This window comes from Mytilus californianus, unplaced genomic scaffold (genome assembly GCF_021869535.1).
Source record: "Mytilus californianus isolate M0D057914Y unplaced genomic scaffold, xbMytCali1.0.p SCAF_10, whole genome shotgun sequence".
NCBI lineage: Eukaryota > Metazoa > Mollusca > Bivalvia > Mytilida > Mytilidae > Mytilus > Mytilus californianus.
The window spans coordinates 56985071-56994120 of NW_026262582.1; positions in this window are offsets into that span (position 1 = coordinate 56985071).

Below are 9050 nucleotides of genomic sequence, written 5' to 3' on the forward strand. Positions count from 1 at the left end.
CAGTACTTAAGTACTTTGATTTTTTTAGGAACCATAAACCATTTGACTTTCCAAGAACAACAACTGCTAAGAGGAAACGTGCTACAATTAGTTCCTATGACAACTGTCCTCACGGAGTTCAAGAAATACGTCAATTTCACAGAAAAGATGAAGAAAAAATTCTCCCGCACAAGAGAAGCCTGTCTGAATGTTGAATGAACAAGAATGTGTTCATAGTACACGGATGCCCCACTCGCGCTATCATTTTCTATGTTCAGTGGACCGTGAAATTGGGGGTCCAAACTCTAATTTGGCATTAAAATTAGAAAGATCATATCATAGGGAACATGTGTACTAAGTTTCAAGTTGATTGGACTTCAACTTCATCAGAAACTTTAACCTGAAGCCGGATAGACGGACGAATGGACGAACGAACGAACGGACGGACGCACAGACCGAAAAACCTAATGCCCCTCTATTATCGTAGGTTGGGCATAAAAATGCGTCATTTTCAATACACGGGTATAAGGATGATAAAGACTGCCGATTTTTTTTTTTTTTTCATTATTTGATTACTAAAAAATCTACAAGCATACTTAAAACATATATCTTTATATTTTACAACTAAAACAACACAAACTATATATTTTTAATAACCTGACCTGTGCATTTGTTATATTAGATAATTATATGTTTGATAATCTTAATGGTAAGCTTCTTTTTTTATATTACTGACATGGTATATAATTTTTTGAAGTATGGAAAATTGTATGTATATTACTAATAAATACTAACAGTTGTATAAATATGTTATTTACTAATGTTAACGAGGCCGGGATAATACCGGTACTTGATGTTTTTCAACTAACAAATGTACAGATTTCAATAAAATATAATAATAAATTAAAAAAAAATACTGCTGAAATTTTGAAATCAATTTATTGTTAATTAATTAATTATTCAATTATTGTAATTGCATTTACTTTATACTTTATTGAAAAAGCACTTTACGCCCATATGGGTCATGGCTTACAAACATTGTACATGATATACATATAATACATATAATACAGTAAAACAATTTACTAAATAAATGTGTCTGTTATAACTCCTTAACCACGTATACCTTTTGCCACAGTTACATATCAATTGTTTTTGTCCGTGCTTGGTCTTGTAATGTTCATCGTAAGCTCTTTTTGATTTTAACAGAGATAGGCATTGGTCGTGACGTACAAATGATGCTCTATATAAAAATTTCTTCAAACATTTTTCGCATTGGAAAGGTTTGTAATTCAAATGCTTGCTGTTTCGGTGTCCCTCGTAGTCAGCTTTATTGAAGTACTTTACATTGCAAATTTCGCAGGTAAAGATCTTAGATGATCCATCATGAACCTTGACATGTCGTCTCAATCCAAACATCGATGTAAAATGTTTTCCATAAATGTCGCATATGAATGGGTTAAGGTGCCTTTGCTGGTGATCATCAACGCTTCATTTTTCAGTGAACTTAGAAGGGCAAAACGAACAAGAATAATGGTTTCCGTGTTTTCTCAAATGTCGTCTTCTATGTTTGTTACTCATGGAAGACTAAGACAAGTCACAGGAACTAGTTTGAAATTACGGAGACGCTCTCTTTTCGTCGATATCATTATTATTACAATCAGTTTTTCCTTCTTTCTCTACTTGGAAATCGGTCAGCTCTGGTGAGTCACATTCAGCAACGAAGGTACTATTCGTGTCTTCCTCGAAAGATCCATCTCATGGAATGCAGGTCTCAACATTAAAACTTGTTGAAGCACCTAACATTGAAATACAAAATATATTAGTACTGAAATATGACAATACCTTAACATGTTAAGTATGCAAAACATCCAAAGTCAATGAACCATGTCAGACTGAGTGGGCGGGCAAGATAATCGCCATGGAAATGAGATATGCCAATGCTTAAACAGCTGCATACCAAATGTCATTGACTTATCATATGTGGTCCCCCTTAAACTGACCTAAAAATCACAAACTTTACCATGTAAACTAAGCAAAAGTTTCAAAGTCATTAGACCGTGACCGATGGAATGGGCCCAATAATCTCGATGGAAATGAGATGTGCCAATGCTACTTCAATTGCATTTATATATAGTAAATATCATTGACAGAACATCATTGGTTCCCCTTATCCTGACCTTATCACAAACTTTAACTAATTGTTGACGCCGCCGACGACGCGACCGCCGCCAGAAACAGGACACCTAAGTTTCGGCCTTCGCTACTGCGTTGCGGTGAGACAAAAACCATACTGTTTCTAGCAATTGGCATAAGTTTGAAAAATCATATGGCTCAATATCAATTTACTTTCCAGCACACAATGATGCTTCTCAGGGTTTTTTTTGGTGGGGTTTTCCGTGCTCATAAAAAAATATTGCATATTCTATTTTGGCTAGCTATAAAACCAAGTTAAAAGCACCATTTTCTTCGACAAATACCTGCACCAAGTCAGGAATATGACAGTTGTTTTCAAGTCGTTCCATTGGTTGATATAGTCGAGCGTTTGGTTTTGAATTCCAGTCCGCATCATTTTCGGGGGATTTTGCGTCAACTACACAAAAAGTCTTTCTCACAATTTGTTACAAAAAACTTTAACACAAATTATCATCATAGCACAACCGTTCATATAGAGCGAAAAAAATTCAACAATATATACAATTTGTCACTTTTGCTTATCCATACAATTTTGTAAACAATGATATTGTTCTTCCTGAAATTACACCATTTTAAAAATGTTTTGTCATGTTATCATAAACAAAATATTCAAAGACTTTTCTGAAGACATTTTTCTTACCTTCAAGATCTTCTCTCTCCATGAAAACACGCACATACACACACGTTTTTGTATGAAGCTATAAGCATAAGCACTCTCAATAAGTGCATGTATGGAGGCCTCCGCATAACAATTAGGATATTTTTGGATTTCAAATATATCCATTGTTGAGGCTGATAAAATAAAATGAATGAATGAAGAGATTGCAAGATGATTAAATAGAAACAATACAGAGAAAAAACTTGTTAGCCTTTTTTTCAGTTGGGTGGGGCTGCTTGGAAAATGTTTTCAGGGTAAAATTATTATCTGACGTAATCAAAATTTGTTCGCAATCATCTGCATCAAATTATTTACTTTCAACTTATTAAAGATTTCAAAACATTCACCAATCCTCCCCTACTTTCCCCTTTCCCCCAAAGTTTGTCCCTTATTATAAAGTACTTAATTGTTATAAAGATTTCCGATTTAAGCTGCGGAGGACACGTGTTTCTTGCAAAGAAAAGCCTTTAGAGTGCCGCACGAACTGTCAAAGAAAGGATACTGTAAATTCAGAAATTATTGCGAGGTTTTTATTAATGCGAATAATGCGACTGGGTGAGTATCGCAAAAATAAGAACTCGCATTTTGATATCTGATACATATATCTGTATGCAGATTTTCCTTAAATCGCAATAATCAATCTCGCATTTTTCTCTATTTTTTAAAAATCGCAATAATAAATGCACGCAATAATTTCTGAATTTACAGTATTCAGGATGCTAAGGCTGAACCTAATTTTTAACCTAAAACTTTATGCGTAACCATTGCTTGTGAAAGTGAGAATTATCGGTATTAATTTTTTTAAAATCTGAAATGTTGTAGATTGTTCAATTTTCCATTCATTTTCTTTATATTTTTTTAGGAGTTTGGCGAGTGGACTACTTAAAGCACTAAAATTAGATATAAACTTTAAAACCAGTTAAAAAACTCAATTGTGCGCCATATTTGTTTTATATTATGTGGTGTCGGGAAATCGACAATGGCCTTCACTCGATCGAGAGGTCTTATACCATCTTTAGAAATCTCGTGTCCAAGAAAAATACACGAGTTATTTGCAAAGTGGCATTTTTCTGTCCTAGTTTAGTTCAACCTGTGGAAATCGTTTAAAAATTTCTTTTATATCGTCTAAATGCATTTCAAAGGTTTCAGAGAAGACCAGCATATCATCTAAATAGCACAAACAAGTTCTGAATTAGACCACACAATACCTTGTCCGTCAAAAGGTGCTGTCTTTAACCTCATGGGTAACCATGGAACTTGCACGTGCCAAAACATGTGTTGGAAACTGCTTTAATCACCTGTCCGTATGACACAAATTAATCTGACACAAATCAATCTGACAATAGAACCCAAAAGAAATGTACTAATAATCACAATAGCTGCCAAAATAAACGGAAACTATTTAATAAACTGTAAACAACAAACAAAGCGATTCGTCGTTCGTTTCACACTTCATATTTCTACACAGTTTCGTATAATCGTAAATTGCATGTATACAACAAGTTCACACAGCGCACTTTACAAAATATATTCTAGCTCGATAAGTTTCTAGAAGAAGCGATCATAAATTGGTAAGTTTTTGTATAATTTTAAATACAATAGAGATTTTTTTGTTTTTAAGATCAAATTAAGTGAAGATAACTCTTTAAATCAGTAACGCTTTTGTAATTATCAACTCCATCAATGCCTCTTAAGCTTTCGATAAGAGTATTAAAACTTTCAGTGTTACTTAGAAGCTCACAATGTATTTATGAAAATATTAGACACACACTGATGTTTTTGAGTTATACTCCTGAGGTATGGGCTACATAACGCTCGGGGAGTCTTTCTTTGTCGACAGAATGTTTTAAAAGCATTTGTGAAATTAAAGCATCGCGTTAGCATGAATGGAAGTTTTCATAATAGACGGCTATATCATTTTTAGGGGTATAATATAGACGCTAAAATTCTAGAAAAACAATTGTGATTATTGTTTAGGTTAAATGGTGAATACCTCTTACTTCAATGCACACCATATTTAGTTCAGATTGTATTAAACTTTTGTTTTATGATAATTTATCCATATATTTCAAAACTAACCTGTTCGAATCCTTTGCAAAAGAAGACTACACTTTTTGTGCATTTTGTGCAAACATTTTTTTTAAACCATAACTTCTTATACAATATAGAAATTAAAATAGAAAGAAAAAAGTAACAAATTACATCACGTTCTATAATACCATTGAAATCTCATCATTTGATTAAAGATCAATACAATAGATTGTATTCATGAGCATTTTCTCATGGAAAGACTCGGGTAGTTCTATAATATATGAAAAAAATAGATTTGGGGTATATCAATAAGAGATCAACCATGATCTCAAACAATCAAACGACATCTACAGGTCAAGAATATTTCCCAAATGACAGGCATATTCAGATTTAAGACAACCACTGACGAGCTCCCTGTCTAAGGACAGCCACATGCATTTGTGGCGTAGTTATTCTTTTAATCTCAACCCTCCCCCTTGTCATCTCTATCAGTAGACTAACAAAAGATATATTGAAGCACATGCAATTAAATGTACAGGAGAAGTACAGGACAAGTACAGGACAAGCACTTAACTTCTGAATAAAGATATAGAAGTTAAACAAACACACAAATATAAACAAGAGAATATGATACCATATTGGTCAAATAATGGTCACAGTTACTGAAAGCATTGCCAACCTCAAAGTACTTTACCTGACTTATTTATTTGATAAAATATCATTTGAACACCACAACCATGTTTATTTTGTTGTTATTGAAATATTTCAATTCTAACATTGAATTAAAATGTTTTTACAACATCCAAGTTATATAGTTTGTTAATATCTTTTATTCACGTTCTCAAATATTGTTTTAAAATATACCACACATATTTGTATAATATAAAAAAAATGATATTTTCTTCATTGGGTATTTTATATTGTTGAAACATTTAAAGAAAATAATTTCAAAATATCACAAAACATTCTGCTAAAAATATTTTGCTGAAAATAGTTTTGCAATTTGCATAAAGCATAAAAGGTTTTACAAAGTAAAATTAAAATGCTTTCCGTTTAACATCTGAAAAATATCGGCTTAATGTTTCCGATAAAATATCTTGACATACACTTTAAGAAATATTCTTACTGATATTTTATTCAACATTTTACAGATATAAAAATGACTTTTTAATTAAACTTTGTTCAAAATCTCACAGACAATGTTTTAAATTAGCTTGTTGTTTTCCCAGTATTTCAAAACACTAACTTTTGTCAATACTTTAATCATTCAGTCCTAATTAATTAAGTAATTAATGGCCACAGTTAAATTGATAGTACATCATAGTTTAAAGTTAAAATTAATCTTTAAGAATAGAATGAATTTTTTAAAGCAATTGTACGTCCAAAATATTAAATATTGAAATCACAGTTTGGCCTCCCGTTTTGCACATATTAAAAAAGTAACATATCAACTACGCAAATTATCCAAGACGGAAACCCAATTGTTGATCAGATGGACTCTCAGTATATAAGTTTCTAATTACCTTTAGTTAATTTCAGTTTTAGAGAAGATTATTGTCTTTTTTCAGAAATCAAGATGTATTTGACAGTTATTAACATACAACTATCTTAGCATTAGTGTGCGCGGCCGAGTATTCTAATTCGACAGTAACAGTGATCTTTATGAAATGATTGCCGCGCAGACTTCACCTTGGTTCCATTACGTAACCGGTATCGTATTACTTATAACAAATATAGGATCTGCATTCACTAATGGATCGGTTGTCTTTGTACTTTTCGTTAAAAACAGAAAACTGTTAACACGGACTAACCAATACATCGCGGCAATATGCTTGATTTCTTTCACAATGTCAGTTTTTGGTGTTCCAATGGTTGTCGTGTCATGCTTCAATGGAGCGTGGCTTTTTAGTGACACTGGATGCAAATACTACGCCTTTCTGATGTCATATGGTGGACTAACTTCTATGTTACTTCTGTGTATGGATTCGGTCGATAAATACATTTACGTAGTCAAACATGAACTATCACTTCGATTGACGTCGAATTTTAGTATTGTTGCCATAACTGGGTCCAGTGCTGTTGCTTTGGGATTTGCGGTAGGTCCTCTAGTCGGATGGAACCAGTACATTTACGAAGGAGTCGGAACGGCCTGCGCAATAGACATGATTGGAGTAAAAAACAATGGCCAATCATTTGTGATTACATTGCTGGTTGTCTTCTTTGTCTTTCCAGTTTTAGTAATGATATTTTCATATGGATCAATTTACGTCAAGGTATGTGTCGCGGTACGACTCTGCTTTTATTTTCCCAATATATTTATTACTCCTTCTCAATTAATATTTCAGTATTTGGACAATTGTAAAACATATATATATATATATACAATTCTAAATTGAAAACAACGTTCAAACCTATGACTGCGTTGGAAAAAAAACGCATTTTTTATACGTGTGCATGTAAAACAAATTTCTTGGTAGAGGGGTCTAAATACAGCACACACAACATTTTCCAAAAGACCAAAAAGTGAAAAGTATATTTCAACAAAACGCATTTGACTAACAGGTCGAACAACTGATGTTCTTAAACCCTGCTGACTGCCATTGGCGATTGCCAAATAAATTGATCACCAGATGTAACATGGATGTTAATTAAAAATTAAATACCAAACAGAAAACAACAAACTTGCGGAATAGATGGTATATCGCAAACATAAGGTGCAAAAATTTGTACACCATATCCGGATTTCGACAATTTATTTCTCTTCAGTGATGTTAGGGATCGAAACGGTATTTGGAAGGCCATATAATTTACCTCTATTTAGGATAGACTCTTGAATTTTAAAGAGTCGAAATAGGATGAACGGATCATATAAACCCGAAGGAAAATATAATACAAGCCCAAACGAAAAAATATAAACAATTCTAAATTGAAAACAACGTTCAAACCTATGACTGCGTTGGATAAAAACCGCAATTTTTATACGTGTGCATGTAAAACAAATTTCTTGGTAGAGGGGTCTAAATACAGCACAAACAACATTTTCCAAAAGACCAAAAAGTGAAAAGTATATTTTAACAAAACGCATTTGACTAACAGGTCGAACAACTGATCTTCTTAAACCCTGCTGACTGCCATTGGCGATTGCCAAATAAATTGATCACCAGATGTAACATGGATGTTAATTAAAAATTAAATACCAAACAGAAAACAATAAACTTGCGGAATATATATATATATATTTCGTTTGGGCTTGTATTATATTTGCCTTCGGGTTTATATGATCCGTTCATCCTATTTTGACTCTTTCAAAATTCAAGAGTCTATCCTAAATTGAGGTAAATTATATGGCCTTCCAAATACCGTTTCGATTCCTAACATCACTGAAGAGACATTAATTGTCGAAATCCGGATATGGTGTACACATGTTTGCACCTTATGTTTCCGGTATACCATCTTTTCAGCAGTTCTTTCATCAGCTCCGTTACTAAACAAAATTATACCATCTACTCAAATTCCAACTGTAAAACGGAGAACTCAATTTATATATTAACATGTGACACTTGTGGCATTCAGTATGTGGGAGAAACAATGGATAAATTTAATATTCGGCTCAATAACCATCGTTCATGGTACAAAACCAACAAAAACAGTCCTCTCACAAGACATCTTCGTTCAACGAAACATTCTTTTGATAATGTTACTTTCCAAATCATAGAAGTCAACACCGAGTGAATTAATCTCTGTACTGATTAATCCACACTCCCATAGATTTGTATGTCATGTGCTGCTATTTGTAGGCACTTATATATATATATATATATATATAAGTGCCTATAAATAGCAGCACATGACATACATATCTACATCCGATTTCACCTGGATAGATGCACGCTTGATAAAGCTAGTTTGTCTAGCGAAATATTGCGTTTATTTTCATCATTTTGTAAATATTTTAAACATTCTTATATTTACATACTAAATAGTGTGTTAAAATTACATTGTTAGGCAATCTATATATATATATATATATATATATGTAAAGACATGTGTTTTTATCATTCGTATGAAACCAACAGTTGCAGATCTTCCTCTCGCAATAAGCTAAGTTTAGTACTTTCAACAATAACTGTCACCTAAACATCAAGTCCAGAAAAGGTTTAAACAATCCATAGTGTTTGCAAGTAAG